The sequence below is a fragment of the Rhinolophus sinicus genome, chromosome 4 (assembly GCF_057876585.1).
Source record: "Rhinolophus sinicus isolate RSI-liver-muscle chromosome 4, RSI-T2T, whole genome shotgun sequence".
Taxonomy (NCBI): Eukaryota; Metazoa; Chordata; class Mammalia; order Chiroptera; family Rhinolophidae; genus Rhinolophus; species Rhinolophus sinicus.
Window position 1 is genome coordinate 79,085,056 of NC_142504.1, and position 13,507 is coordinate 79,098,562.

The following is a 13,507-nucleotide window of genomic DNA, read 5'->3' on the forward strand; positions in this document are numbered from 1 at the left end:
CAAGCACTATAGGAAGGAACCACTAGATCAGCCTAGAACAGGCTTTGCCAATCTCAACACTATGGACATATTGGGCCAGGTACTTCTTTGTGGGTGGTGGTGGGAAGTGGTGGGGGGGTAAGAAGTGCTGTGTGCATTGTCGGGTATTTAGTGGCATCTGTGGCTTCCACCCACTAGTTGCCAGTAGCACTCTCCCCAAGTCATAAACATCAAAAATATCTCCAGACATTGACAATCATCCCGTGAGGGGCAAAATAACCTGCAGTTGAGAACCATTGCTCTAGAGCAGGGGTGTCCAAACTTTTTTCAACGTTTTTCACCAAGGGCCATATGCGGTAAAATACACAAACAGCTGGGCCACTCACTCGAGGTGAAGTACGTATTGCCTCACCTGATTTATTTAAGTAGACTAAATATATTTTTGAAATTTGCTGCAGGCCAATTAACAATGGATCATGGGCCGCAGTTGGCCCATGGGCCGCAGTTTGGACACCCCTGCTCTAGAGAATCCTACATATTTTTAGAGTGAGAAAGATTTCTATAGATTTATTTAAAAATTATCATTATGTTTTATTTTACTCTTTTTTTTCATTCAACCAATATACATTTATTAAAGAGTACTAAAAACTAGCCTAGGAATAATATAATGAAGATTTTCGTTTTTTAATAGAAGATAAAAGATATCAGCGTTTCTGTGTAAGATTCACTTACCTGAATAGTTTCTATATTCTCTTGATTAAGAAATAGGATAATCTAGAAAGAATACGGCATAGATTATAAACTCTGTGAGACAAGGATCAGAAATGTATTTTAAAAACCTTTATTGAGGAATGATTGACATAACATGAATTTCACCCATTTTAAGTATATAGTTACATGAGTTTAAGTGAATTTATACAGTTGTGCAGCCATCACCGTAATCTAGTTTTTAAACATTTCCATTAACCCAAAGTTTCTCTTCTGGATATTTGCAGTCAGTATTTGCTTCCACAACCCAGTCCCATGTAACCATTGATTTTCTATCTGTTACTACAGGTTTTCCTTTTCTAGACATTATGTATAAATGGAATCAAATAATACATAGTCTTTTCTCTCTGACTTTTAAAAATTAGCACAATGTTTTTGAGGTTTATCATGTTGCATGTTATCAGTAGTTTGTCCTTTTTAATTGCTCAAAAGTATTACATTTTATGGATACCCATATTTTGTTCATCCATTTAAAAGTTATAGCAGTTTGGATGGTTTGTAGTTCCTGGTTATTATGAATACACTAATATGAACAATATTTTTTTGTGAGGAATGTTTTCATTTTTTGGTAGATAACTTGGGGTGAAATTGCGGAGTCACATAGTAAGAGTATCTTTAACTTCTTAATAAGTTCCTAAACTGTTTTGCAAAGAGACTCCCATTTTATATTCTCACCAATAATGTACTCGTAGGCAGTTTTCAATTTCTTCACCTCCTTGTCAATACTTAGTGTCATTCTAATTTAGCCATTTCAGTGATTTTTGTGGAGCTATCTCATTGTGTTTTTAATTTGCATTTTCTTTTTTTTTAAAGTACAATTTCCATTATATATATATATATATATATATTATATATATATATATATATATATATATATATATATATATATATATTATATATATATATATATATATATATATATATTTCCCCCCTCCTCAGAGACTATTTCTTCAGTCCTTAAGTAAGGACTTAGCTCCTTACATGGGCTTTGATGGAGGTCATGGGGCACCACTCACAGGTCTAAATCAGGGTGGGGTGTTTAGTCCTCCAGGGCTTCATGAGAGCAATTCCTGACTACTGTGCTGTGAACGGCACAACTCACACAGTCATGTAGTTTCACATACAGCTTGGGAAGCACATAGGTGTTGAAGAGACACTCCCTTCAGAAATATCCCTAATGGCTGCAGCCCCTACTAAGTTTCAAATAATGGCCTTGTCCTTGGGCACACATTGGGTGCAGTTGGTGTAGCAAATAGGCTGTACTTGGCCGTGTCCCTTTTTGGCACAACCATTGTTCTTTCTTTTCTTGGTCATTTTGGAAGTGGGGATCCAAGAGAGCTAATTTGCATTTTCCTAATGACTAATAATTTTGAGCTTTTTTTCATGTGCTTATTTTCATTTGTATATATCTTTAGAGAAATATCTTGACAAATCTTTTGTGATTTCAATCTTATTATTGAAAGGGTAATTTATATGTTCTGCATAAAAGATGTTTTTGAGATACATACTTTGTAAATATTCTCTCCCCATCTGTGGCCTCTGTTAATTTTCTAAGGTGTCTATTGAAGAGCAAAATTTTTATATTTGATGAAGTCCAAAGATAATTTTTTCCTTTTCTAAGTGGTCCTTTCAGTGTCATATCTAAAAAATATATTTGCTTAACCTAAGTCACACAATGATTTTTCACCAAGGAATTTTATAGTTTGTCTTGTATTTAGGGCTAATATCCTTTTTGACTTACTGTATTTTGCTGTGTATAATGTGCTCCCGTGTATAATGTGCACCCACGTTTTTGGCCCAAACTTTCAGGGGAAAAAAAATCTTTTGTTTTAATTTATTAATTCAAATTTGTATTTGTTTACATTTAGGTACTTGTTTTTTTGTATTATAAAGGAATTTTAGCATTTATTTTTTAACATATTATGGTACAAGAAATTTTATGTAACAAATAATTACAAAACACAAGAACAGATATAAAGTACAAGAAATTTTATGTACCAGTAACAAATTTGCGATATTTATGCGTCATAGAAGGCCAAGAACTCTTCATCGTTGCAAGTTCATCGAAAGTTCAACAAAACCGATTATCATATTCCAGGGTATTAATTTGCATATGGATATCGTTATTGATTTTTAAAGTTACACTTTTAACTCATAAGCATAAATAAAAGAATTAAAGACATTTATATAGATATGGAAATAGTACTACCCATGTATAATGCGCATCCTTATTTTCTGTCACAAATTTGGGCAAAAATGTGTGCATTATACCTGAAAAATACAGCAATTTTGTACATGGTGAGAGGTAAGGGTCAGGCTGAGTTCAAAAATATATGAATATTTAATTGATATTAATCCAGTATAAATAAAATATGTGAATATCAAATATAATTTTTAGAAAAAAACTATTCTTTCTCCTTTGGATCACTAGCTCCTATGCTGAAAACCAATTGAGCATTTGTAGTTTGGTCTATTTCTGAACTCTTTGTTCTCGTCCGTATATCTACACTTCTATCCTTACCCCTACACCACATTGTCTTGATTACTGTAGCTGTACAATAAATTTTGAAATCTGTTAGTATAAATTCTAACAAGTTCACTCTTCATTTGTTTTTCAAAATTGTTTTCAATATTTTAGGTTCTTTGTTATCTTTATATAAATTTTATATCACTTTATCAATTTCTACAAAAATGTTCGCTGATATTTTGATAGGAATTACATTAAATCTAAAAATCAACTTGGGGCGGAACTGTCATCTTAACAAGTTGAATCTTTCAAAACATAAATGTGGTATATCCTTCTATTTATTTAGGTATCTTTTAAATCTTGCATTCCATTTGTTAAATTGATTCCTAAATATGTTATTATTGCTGATGCTTTGTGAATGGAATTGTTCACTTTGTTAGTTTTCTAATTGATTGGCTAGTATATACAAATGCCCTGAAGTGGTTTTTGTATATTGACCTTATAATCTGTAAATAAGTAAAATTGTGTGTTAATTCTAGTAGCTTTTCTGAAGATCCCTTAGGATTTTTCTACATCCAAGATGATGTCTGTGTATAAAAACAGTTTTATTTCTTCCTTTGTGATTTGTACGCCTTAAATTTTTTTCTTGTCTTATTCCACAGTGTTGAATAGAAGTGGTGAGAGTAGACATCCTTTCCTGTTCTTGATCTTAGGGGGGGATAACTTCAGTCTTTTACTGTTAACTACGATGTTAATTGCAAGTTTTTTTTATAAATGTTATTTATCAAGTTGAGGGAGTTCCCTTTTATTCTTAATTGTGTGAGAATTTTTATCATTAATATGTGCTGTATCTTATCAAATAACTTTTTTACATCTGTTGAGATTATTTTCTATTTATTCTTGAGTCCATTTTGGTAATTTGTGTCTATCTAAGAATTTTTAATTTATCACAGTCTCAAGATAACTAATACAGATTTAATTTGAATAAAATATAGCAACTTTGCATTAGTAGAGCTTTATCCTTTCTTAGTGCTATTGTCATATATGTTACATTAATATATGTTATAAGCATAACAATACAATTATTACTATAAAAACCTATGCTTTTAAAGGAAATTACAAGAAAAGAGAAGAAAAATATATACTATCTTCGGGTAGTTTTCTGCATGCTGAAACAATTTTAGAAGACAAATTTGTCCAGTTTTATGCTTTTTTTTTTCTTTCTGTGAAGGGAATCACCTGACCTCTTCATGTTGCCATCACTAGAAGATCAAATCTGTTTTTGTAACAGATTTGTTACAGAGTAGCATTCAATAAATATGTGTTTAGCATAGTTTATTGAAAGGCAGACTCTGTGCTGAAGAGCCTTCAGAGAGTGATAAACTGTATCTCAGGATGCCAGGTTATTTTGAAAGCCCATAAATGTTTGTGCTACTGGTGTGTGGGTTCTTGGGTTCCCCAAGATAGAAATCAAGAGGAAACCTCAGAAAAATTTCCAGATAGATTTTATTAAGCTTCCACTGGAACACAAGGGAGATAGCACAGAGGAAAGGAAAGTCCTCTGGATTGACTCTGGGGCTGGCTTTGCTTGGCTGCCTTTATAAGTGGGGAACAAAGCAGGCTTGCAGAAACAGTGGGCTCTTTAAAAGTATATAGAGTTTTCACCAGTTGTGTTCCCTGGTAACCATTTTGGGGCCTGCGCTGTGGAGCAAGATGGCGAATGGCGAATTGCTCATTATCGCCACTCCAGGAAGGTCAAATAATGGACAAACCTAGATTAACTGCATGCAGTGGTTTCAAAATCTGTATGGTTAGAAGGGAGATTAAAATCAGCTACTTCTGTATCTTTGTGTAGGGAGTGATGGGGTGATCCTTTGCCTCAGGCCCAAGTCCCTGTACTGTCTCATTTGTTGAATAAAAAAGTGATCTAAAGCACCAGCCAACTTTTTCTTTACGTTTATAAGAGAGAGAAATTAGAAAGCACTAATCTAAAAATTCTTTTGAAGCTTTGTTTTGATAATAAATGTATTGATTTACTTGAGCCATTGTATTAGATTCTGCTTAGATAATAAAAAAAATCTCTTCCTCTTCTACATCTTAAGAAGCCTTTTTCAAAGGTTCAAAACCACTTGTTTTTCATCTGAAAAAATTTTAAAAGCGGAGAGATTACAATGTAGGTAACCTTTCCTTGAAATGGTTCCCACCCCCTTCTAATTCACATTTCTGCATAAATTCATTGGAAGGTTTGGTGATGTTCAGAGAATGTGTGAACAGGATGGTGCAGTGTTTAATTACCAAATGTTACCACTTAAAGAATTAAAAATTCTAGCTCTGAAGAAAGTCATGTTGATCCAGGTATTTCTGAACTATTTGAGGCTTACGATTCTCTTTTGAAGATTCATTCCATCTGAAACTATGCATCAGAGGTCTCAGATTGACTTGAGTCAGCCCACAAACATGTTTTCTTTGGCCTAAAGAGTGCTCTAACAGAATCTCTTTTTTTCACTTTAAAAATCAGAGACTTTATGTAGCGATACAGATTTCCTGATTTGAAGATCTCACACACAGCCTTGTTCCCCCACCCCCCACCCCCCACCCCACCCCCTACACTCCCCCCCACCCCACAACCATCAGCCTCAGTCCCTTCAGAAGGCACATGAGCTCTGCTCTCCAGGTTGCTTCAGTCTTGGCCTAGCCAGCCTGATTCCCTTTTCATATGAACACCTTGACACTGTAGACATTTGATCTCATGGCTTTAGGAATGTGGCCTCAAAGGCCAGAGCGCTACCAGGGGACACACTGGTCATCAGTGCAGGATTAAGCTGCATGCATTCCTCATTAAAGGACTTGCTTCAGGTAGAAAGCATTTGAATACAGAGTAACTGGAGTGTATACCATGACATAAATTAAAATAGAATTGAAATGATATAAAGGTCATTCATTTGTTCATTCATTCATTCATTTATTCACAGAATATTTATGAACTGAGTGGATCTGGTTTACCATTGTCTCCTTCTAAGACCAGAGGTTCCTGATGTATAATAAGCATAATATAATAAATGTTCCATTCATAATAAAATGTGTTCTATACATATTCATGAATGAATGAACAAATGAATAAATTGCATTCATTTTAGTTCATTTCCTTGGAAAATTAGATAACTTATTTCCTCAATCTCTTATCCCTTAGCAATCCTCAAATTTTGATTTTAATTGACATAAAATTTGTATCTAGTGGTATTAATAAAGACTTTCACACTTCATTAATGAAAAAATGAAGGAAAAAAAACCCTTGAAATATAAGATATTTTACCTGTAATTGGGACTGAGCAGTTTACTTCTTATAAGGCAGAAAAACCCAAATTGGTGGAATCAGGTGGCTTATTATTATGAAGAAGACTGTGCGGCCTTCTAATTTCTACATGAAATGAGGGAGAGTCGTATTAGAAACCACAGTGGACTCTTTCCTTTAAAAGTATTTTAATCCTTTAGTAACTGAGGCTACATAGCATGCAAGATGCAAACCAATCTAAAATTGACTAAGGCAAGTTCCAGGTTTACAAGCCAAATTTAAGATCTGTAAGTAGCAAGAAAACTATAAATTTAAAATTTACGATCAGGCTCCTTTCTCCACTCATAGTTTAAATATATTGTGGTCAGAAGCTGATATTACAAGCCCATGCTCTGATAACTGCTCTGGGAGGCACGGGGAGAGAGAGAGAGAGAGAGAGAGAATTGGGAGCACTTCAGAGAAAAGCCCAGGACTCCGCCACCCAGCTCCCTGGCCCTGGGAGGGCCCATGACAGATGTGTGGAAAGAGGCAGCTTGTTGGTTCCCTAGTGGCATCCTTATAAAGTCAGCTCTGGTAAGTGATATTCTTGATACTTAATGTTTTGCCAGCAGTTAGAAGATTGCTTTTCTCTTAAATCTACACATGCTGCTTAGAAGCCACTGGGTTTCTATTTAGAATTACAGATATCCCAGCAACAATGTTCATACCTCATGTAACAAGTAATACCAATCCAGGCATATGTAGATATTTAGATTTAAAGAGACAGTGGAGTGTCATTAAAAAAAGGATTGGATTAGGAATCAGGAGGCTAGGCCTACTTGTATTTTTGATTCTGTGTGACTTTAGCAAAAGGGCTTCACTTCACTGAGGCACTGTCTTCTCTTCATGGCAGAACCCCACCCTTTCCCTGTTGCTACCATCTCTGTAAGTCCCAGAGGAAAATGATACTCAGCCTATTCCAGAGCTGCAAGATTCACAATTTCCTGGCCAGGATTTTAGACTCTAACCCCTATAAGAGATTCCGGGCTTTTAACAGAACTAGAAATGTCCTCAAGTGGAGAATACTGTTTGTTACAGAATTAAAAAAAAAAAAAAAAAAAAAAGAAAAGAAAGAAAGAAAGGAAACCCATTCATAATTTGCAGTAAGAAAAAGGCTTGTAAAATAAATCAAAATGCGTGAATACAAAATGAATAAGAATGCCGATTGCTGACCATGAATCTGTATACCGTGCTATCTAATTGCTTCACTTGCAACAGAGAGAAATAAAATTGTGAGAGTGTGAAGTGTATAAAGGATTCTACCGCTCTCCCGGGGCTCAGAGACCCACAGATTGGAGAAAGTAAGTAAGTGCCTTTCTGACCATTGAATTCCTCACTCTTATTGCAAGTTAGTAAACTCTAAGGAGGATTTTAATGAAACCAATCTTTGCACTTCCTGAAAGAGGACTAAAACAGCTGGGGAGACAGCGCCACCTAGTGTCCACACCAAACTCCCTGCCGATCATCTTCGCAGTAATTGGCCCCAGTAACTTCTATGAAGTAGGGCAAAGAAAATAAATCCATCAAAGCTGACTAACAGAAAGAAATGCCAGCTGAAAGCATTTTTGACTCTTGATGCCTTCAAAAGCCAGGAAACTTAATCCTTGCCTTATGTTTCTTTCTGTCTTTTTTTTTTTTTTTCATGCCCAAAAGGCAGCCAAGCTCATCACTAAACCAAGGGAGGTGAAGCAGGTCACTAAGTTTATAATGCAGTTGGTAACTGGTTTTCATTTTTTCTCTGCATCCTGGCAGCAGGAGATAGGCAGCTTGTTATAACTTCGAGGGGGCTCCTGGAAAGCCTGCTCGCTGGGTGTATTTCTGTAGGCGTGGGCTCGCTGGGAATATTATTAACTCATGGAGTCACGGGTTTAATAGCATTTCTTCCACTTCATTCAGCACAGCACTAAGTTACAGTGACTCTGACTGCAGCACATTACAGACACACATTCTTCCTGATAGCAGCACATCTTCACAGTCCCATGTGGGTCCCATCCACGAAGCCTGCTTTTGTACACATGCCACACACACTCCATTCTCACACTGCCAGGCTTTCTTACCGACCTAACTGGTTGGCATCTCCCCGACCCTGCTGCCTTTCCCTTCTTCTTCCTCTCCCATTCGTTCTACTCCCTCTGCTCTATCATAATAGCTATCATTTTGGAGCCCCTACCGTGTTCCAGGCACTGTGCCAGACGCTCCCCACATAATTTTTCATTTGAGATATTGCTATATGTCTATATGTCGTGAGTGAGGAGACTGTGGCCCTGAGTGAAGGACAATCAGGGGAGTGGAGTGACCCGCTCTCCCCCGTACTGTTTCCAGTCTTCGATGTTTCTACCACGTGCAGGGAGCTTCACTGGCAATAATACTCCTGTTCCTCTCTCTGCCCCTCTCTCGCTCTTTCCAGAAGAGGAGAGGAATGATTTAATCTGGTGTTTGGAAAGAAAATGGGGTTTGTGTAGGCTCTGGGAGTGAGGCTGCCTGCGGGGAGCACAAATCTGGTCTGTTTCTCTTTCTGTCAATTTCAAGGGCTGACTCTGTCCCTGAGCTGCCTGTGACAGGGTGGGCAAGTCTGTCCAATCTAAGAAAAGCCCTCTCACCCATACATAAAAACCACAACCACTACTCTCAACTCTGTCAGTAACTGATATTTTAATCTCCTACCTCTCTTGGTTTGGAACTTTGACGTGTTCTTTATTGGGGCTCGAACTCCTTACATTTAGGAGAGTGTTTCACTGCTAAATACAGAGCAGGGGGTTGGGATTATTTGAACTCCAGCTTCAAATGATTCAAACCCAAATGAGTTCTCTCTCTCTCTTTTTTTTTTTTTTTTAAATTCAGAACCAATTTGTTCTGGTGTAAAGAATGTTCTGGACTGGTGATCAGAAGATACGGGCTTTATTCTGGACTTGGAGTCTTCCAGTTTTGCAAGCAGCTGCTCCTGGCTTTGGTTTCCCCATTTTGGCTTCTGTGATTCCAAGGTCAAGGGACCACAATCTGGAGGCAGTATGAAGAGACGATGCTTCTCTTTGTGCAAGGAAGAAGCCTTGCCTCCACTCGAAATGAGCCGCTGCTTGTTTAACTCTCCCTTCTTGGAAAAACTCATGTTGTTTCTTAGAGCATTCTGGAAGCATTTCTGAACATTCATGGATTGGAAACATTTGCCTAAGAGCTGTTCTTCGCCTTTGCCACACGAGCGAGACGCTAACCCCTTCTATTTGTTGTTATTCACCCTGGGCAAGAGGCAGCCAGTGTGCTAAATTTTTTTTATTTTGAGCCCAAAATTTGGATGCATGGGTTGACAAATTATTTTCTTTCTGATTTGTGAGTTTGTTCCAAAGTGACTCACTTCGAATCACATTTAGCTCTGCATTTACTAATTTGGCTTTACTGAGAAGAACGACATAACGTGGGCTGTGGAGAAAGCGTACAGCTTACAGTCACCTAAAGGAAAGTGTAAGAGGGTAGCAGGTGTATCGCCTCCACTCTGACAAGACAAGAATAAGAGATGGGAAAAGGGATGCAATCTGACCTTTCCCAGTGTTATCACTGGAGCCTTGCTCTTTACCCAGACCCGTATCGTAGTTTTGTAACATGTTAGCACCATTTTAGTTATCATCTCCCTTGAAATAATTACTTGCTCCTCCAGGCCCTGGTACACCGAACACCACGCATGCCAGACACCACCTATCCACTGAGTGGCAGCCCCACACCTTCATCCCAAGGTTGCCTCTTCCATTGAAGAGAGTCAGAAAGGGCTTGACCCTGGATTTATAGGAAAGAGAAGAGTTGGGTGGAACAGCATTAATGGGACACATGTTGGTATTGATGCCAATTCTAGAAACTTAATATGAATCTCCTCTGTTCCTCGTCTCCTTTCCTTGGTGAGCTCATCTATATGCTGATAATTCCAAAATTTGTATCTCCAGCCTGGATCTCTCCTCCAAGTTGCAGACTCATTATCTCTGTCAATAAATATATATTTATAAGTAATATATATCAATGATACATATGTGATATGTATAATTATACATATGTCAAATATATATGTGGCATCCTCACCAGTAGGGGAGACATTTTGGCGCCCCACAGACTTCCCAAATTTAGCATGTTCTGAAGTGAGCTCCACACGCTCTTCAATCCAGATCTGTTCTTCTCTCAGCTCTTTTCTCAGCCTGTCCTCTCCACCTTTAGATTATATCCAGGCTTTGACCATTTCCCCCACTTTCCCCGTTTCCACCTGATCCCAGTTGCCTTTATCTCCTGTGTGGACTTTTGCAACAGCCCCCTACTAGGTCTCCCTGCCTTCCTCTTGGCCCCTCCAAGCTCTTTTCACCTTAAAAGCCTATTTGGTCTTGTTAAAATATGTCAGTCGGTGGCACTGTGCCCCAGCCCTTCCAAGGACTGCCGAGGTTATTCAGACAGAGTCCTCCTGCCGCCCCTCCTTCCTCTCTGCTCTCATCTCCTGCGTGCTCTGCTCCTGCCACAATGGCATCGTTGCCTTGCCTGAAACGTGGGAGGGATGCTTTCACGTCAGTCTATGTACTTACTGAGTTCCCTGAGTGGGTGCTCTTCCCCTGGCGTCCACGTGGCTCACTGTTCACCGGCTGTGGGTCTTGGCTCAGCTGTGAGAACGCACGGGCCATTCTTCTAACACTGCGCTCTCACCACCAACACGTCCTCATCGCTGTCTCTGCTTCACGTCCTTAGTACTTATCACTATTTAACATACTCTGGGTGCTACTTATTTATACTTTCTCTCCATGAGAATACAAGCTCCATTAGGACAGGGATTATATTCCCAGTTGTATCCCCAGCAATGAAAGTCAAGGACTCAAAATAAATATTTGTTGAATAACTGAAGGAAGATGAGGAGGAAGAAATTGATGACACAAGAGTCTCACCTCATGGGGGCCTGGTGGACACTGAGCAGACAACTAATCATTAGAAAGATGGGGCTATGTTCTGATACCAGAAATTATACTACTAGATATTTATTTTCTGCTTGGAGTTATGATTTAACCTTGTTTGATTGAACAGATATTCAGTGAGTAGCTGTCACCTTACTGGGCTGGGGGATGAGGGTACAAATATAGTCCATGTTCTTGTGTAGAGTAAGACTAAAGTGAGACATTTACATAAAAATAGATCATTTCACTACAGAGTGGTAAGTAAATGCTTAAGCATGTCATCTAGGTTAAACAATTTAGGTCACCTTAGTCATTTTCACCACACATGCGCGTGCACACACACACACACACACACACACACACTCTGTCACAGTCTGACAATTAAGTTCACGAACTTGTTTGCAATGATGTTGCTAACCTTTTTTTTTTATATCAGAGGGATTATTAATTATGACAAACAGTTAACCAAGTTTACTATTTGGAAGTGCTGAAAAGGCTGTGTGAAAAAGTTAGATGACCAGAACTTTTCGTCAACAATTCATGGCTCTTGCATCACGACAGAGCACCAGCTTACATGGCACTGTCTGTGGGGGAGTTTTTAGCAAGTAAACAAATAACTGCATCAGAACACCCTCTCTACTCACCTGATCTGGCCCCCAATGATTCTTTCTTGACCCGAAGATAAAGGAAATATTGAAAGGAAGACATTTTGATGACATACGTTACATCAAGGATAATACGATGACAGCTCTGATGGCCATTCCAGAAAGAGTTCCAAAATTGCTTTGAAGGGTGGACTAGGTGCTGGCGTCAGTGCATAGCTTCCCAAGGGGAGTACTTCGAAGGTGACATGGTGATATTCAGCAATGAGGTATGTAGCACTTTTTCTAGGATGAGTTCGCAAACTTAATTGTGTGTGTGTGTGTGTGTGTTGTGTGTGTGTATGTGTGTATATATATATATATATATATATATATATATATATATATATATATATATAACCAGTTTCTGTAGGAGAGTATATTTTGATTGGCAGGAATAGAAGGGACAAGTTATATGCATTTACTTAGGAAGCACATCTTCAATAAGAGCTTTCAGAAAAAGATACTTGAAGACAATTATTGCTAAATAATATTTTGATGGCCTTCCCTCCTCTATTAAGAATTTTCTATTTACTTTAAACAAATCGTATGCACTCTTAGTGCCTAGTAATATCTCTTTGCAAAGAGGGGTTAATAAAATATTTATTTCCATGAAAGGAATCATGCACAGTATGACTGACTGGACAAGCCTTGTTTTCACCTTGATCTGTGCATATAGCCAGCAGCTCATCCTAACACAACCTTGGTCTGTCACAGCACCATTTTGAGGTGTGGTTAGCCATTTATCTACTCTGCTCTCTGAGCACCTGAAATTCGGCTCCAGTTGTTGGCTGGGTACACCAAAGTCAGAGAACTTCCTAAGCAAAACCAGAAGTATTTCTGTAAATTGGGAGTTTACAAAAACTGAAGTAGTCCTTGGGGACCCCCAAATTTTGGGGACAATAATTTGCTAAGAACTAAACTCCTCTATGGAATTGGCTCTACTTTTCTAAAGAGTTACTTTGAGTTGAAATGCTTAACTACCCTTCAAGTGCCAGAGGTAATTTTTCTAAGAAGTATTCCCTGACACCTCTCCCCTAACCTAGTCTAATCGAGTGAGCCTCTTTTGTGTGCCTATGACACCCTACATTTCCTGTATTACAGCCTCCCCAGGGTTAGGCCAAGCTTTGCAGGTTGAGTGCAGTCATGCAGGCTGCCAAGTTTGCCCAAGACTTCTGACACCAGCTGCAAGTTTGGGGGTCCCCAGGGACACCCTCACTTCAGACCAGATGGGTACAAATTTGGGGGTCCCCAAGGACTACTTCAGGTTCGATAATTTGCTAGAAAGACTTCATAGAACTCACTGAAAGTGTTGTACTCAACCAGCCAAAAGAAGAGATGCATAGGGAGAAGTTTGGGAAGGTTCCAAATGCGAAGCTTCCATTGTCCTTAGGGATGTGTTATCTTCCTG

At 38.4% G+C, this 13,507-nt stretch overlaps 1 pseudogene; it reads right to left on the bottom strand.

Annotated features, from left to right (window-relative positions):
• Positions 1-1,701: 1,701 nt before the first annotated feature.
• Positions 1,702-2,061, bottom strand: LOC148758411 (small ribosomal subunit protein eS26 pseudogene; annotated as a pseudogene).
• Positions 2,062-13,507: the final 11,446 nt, after the last annotated feature.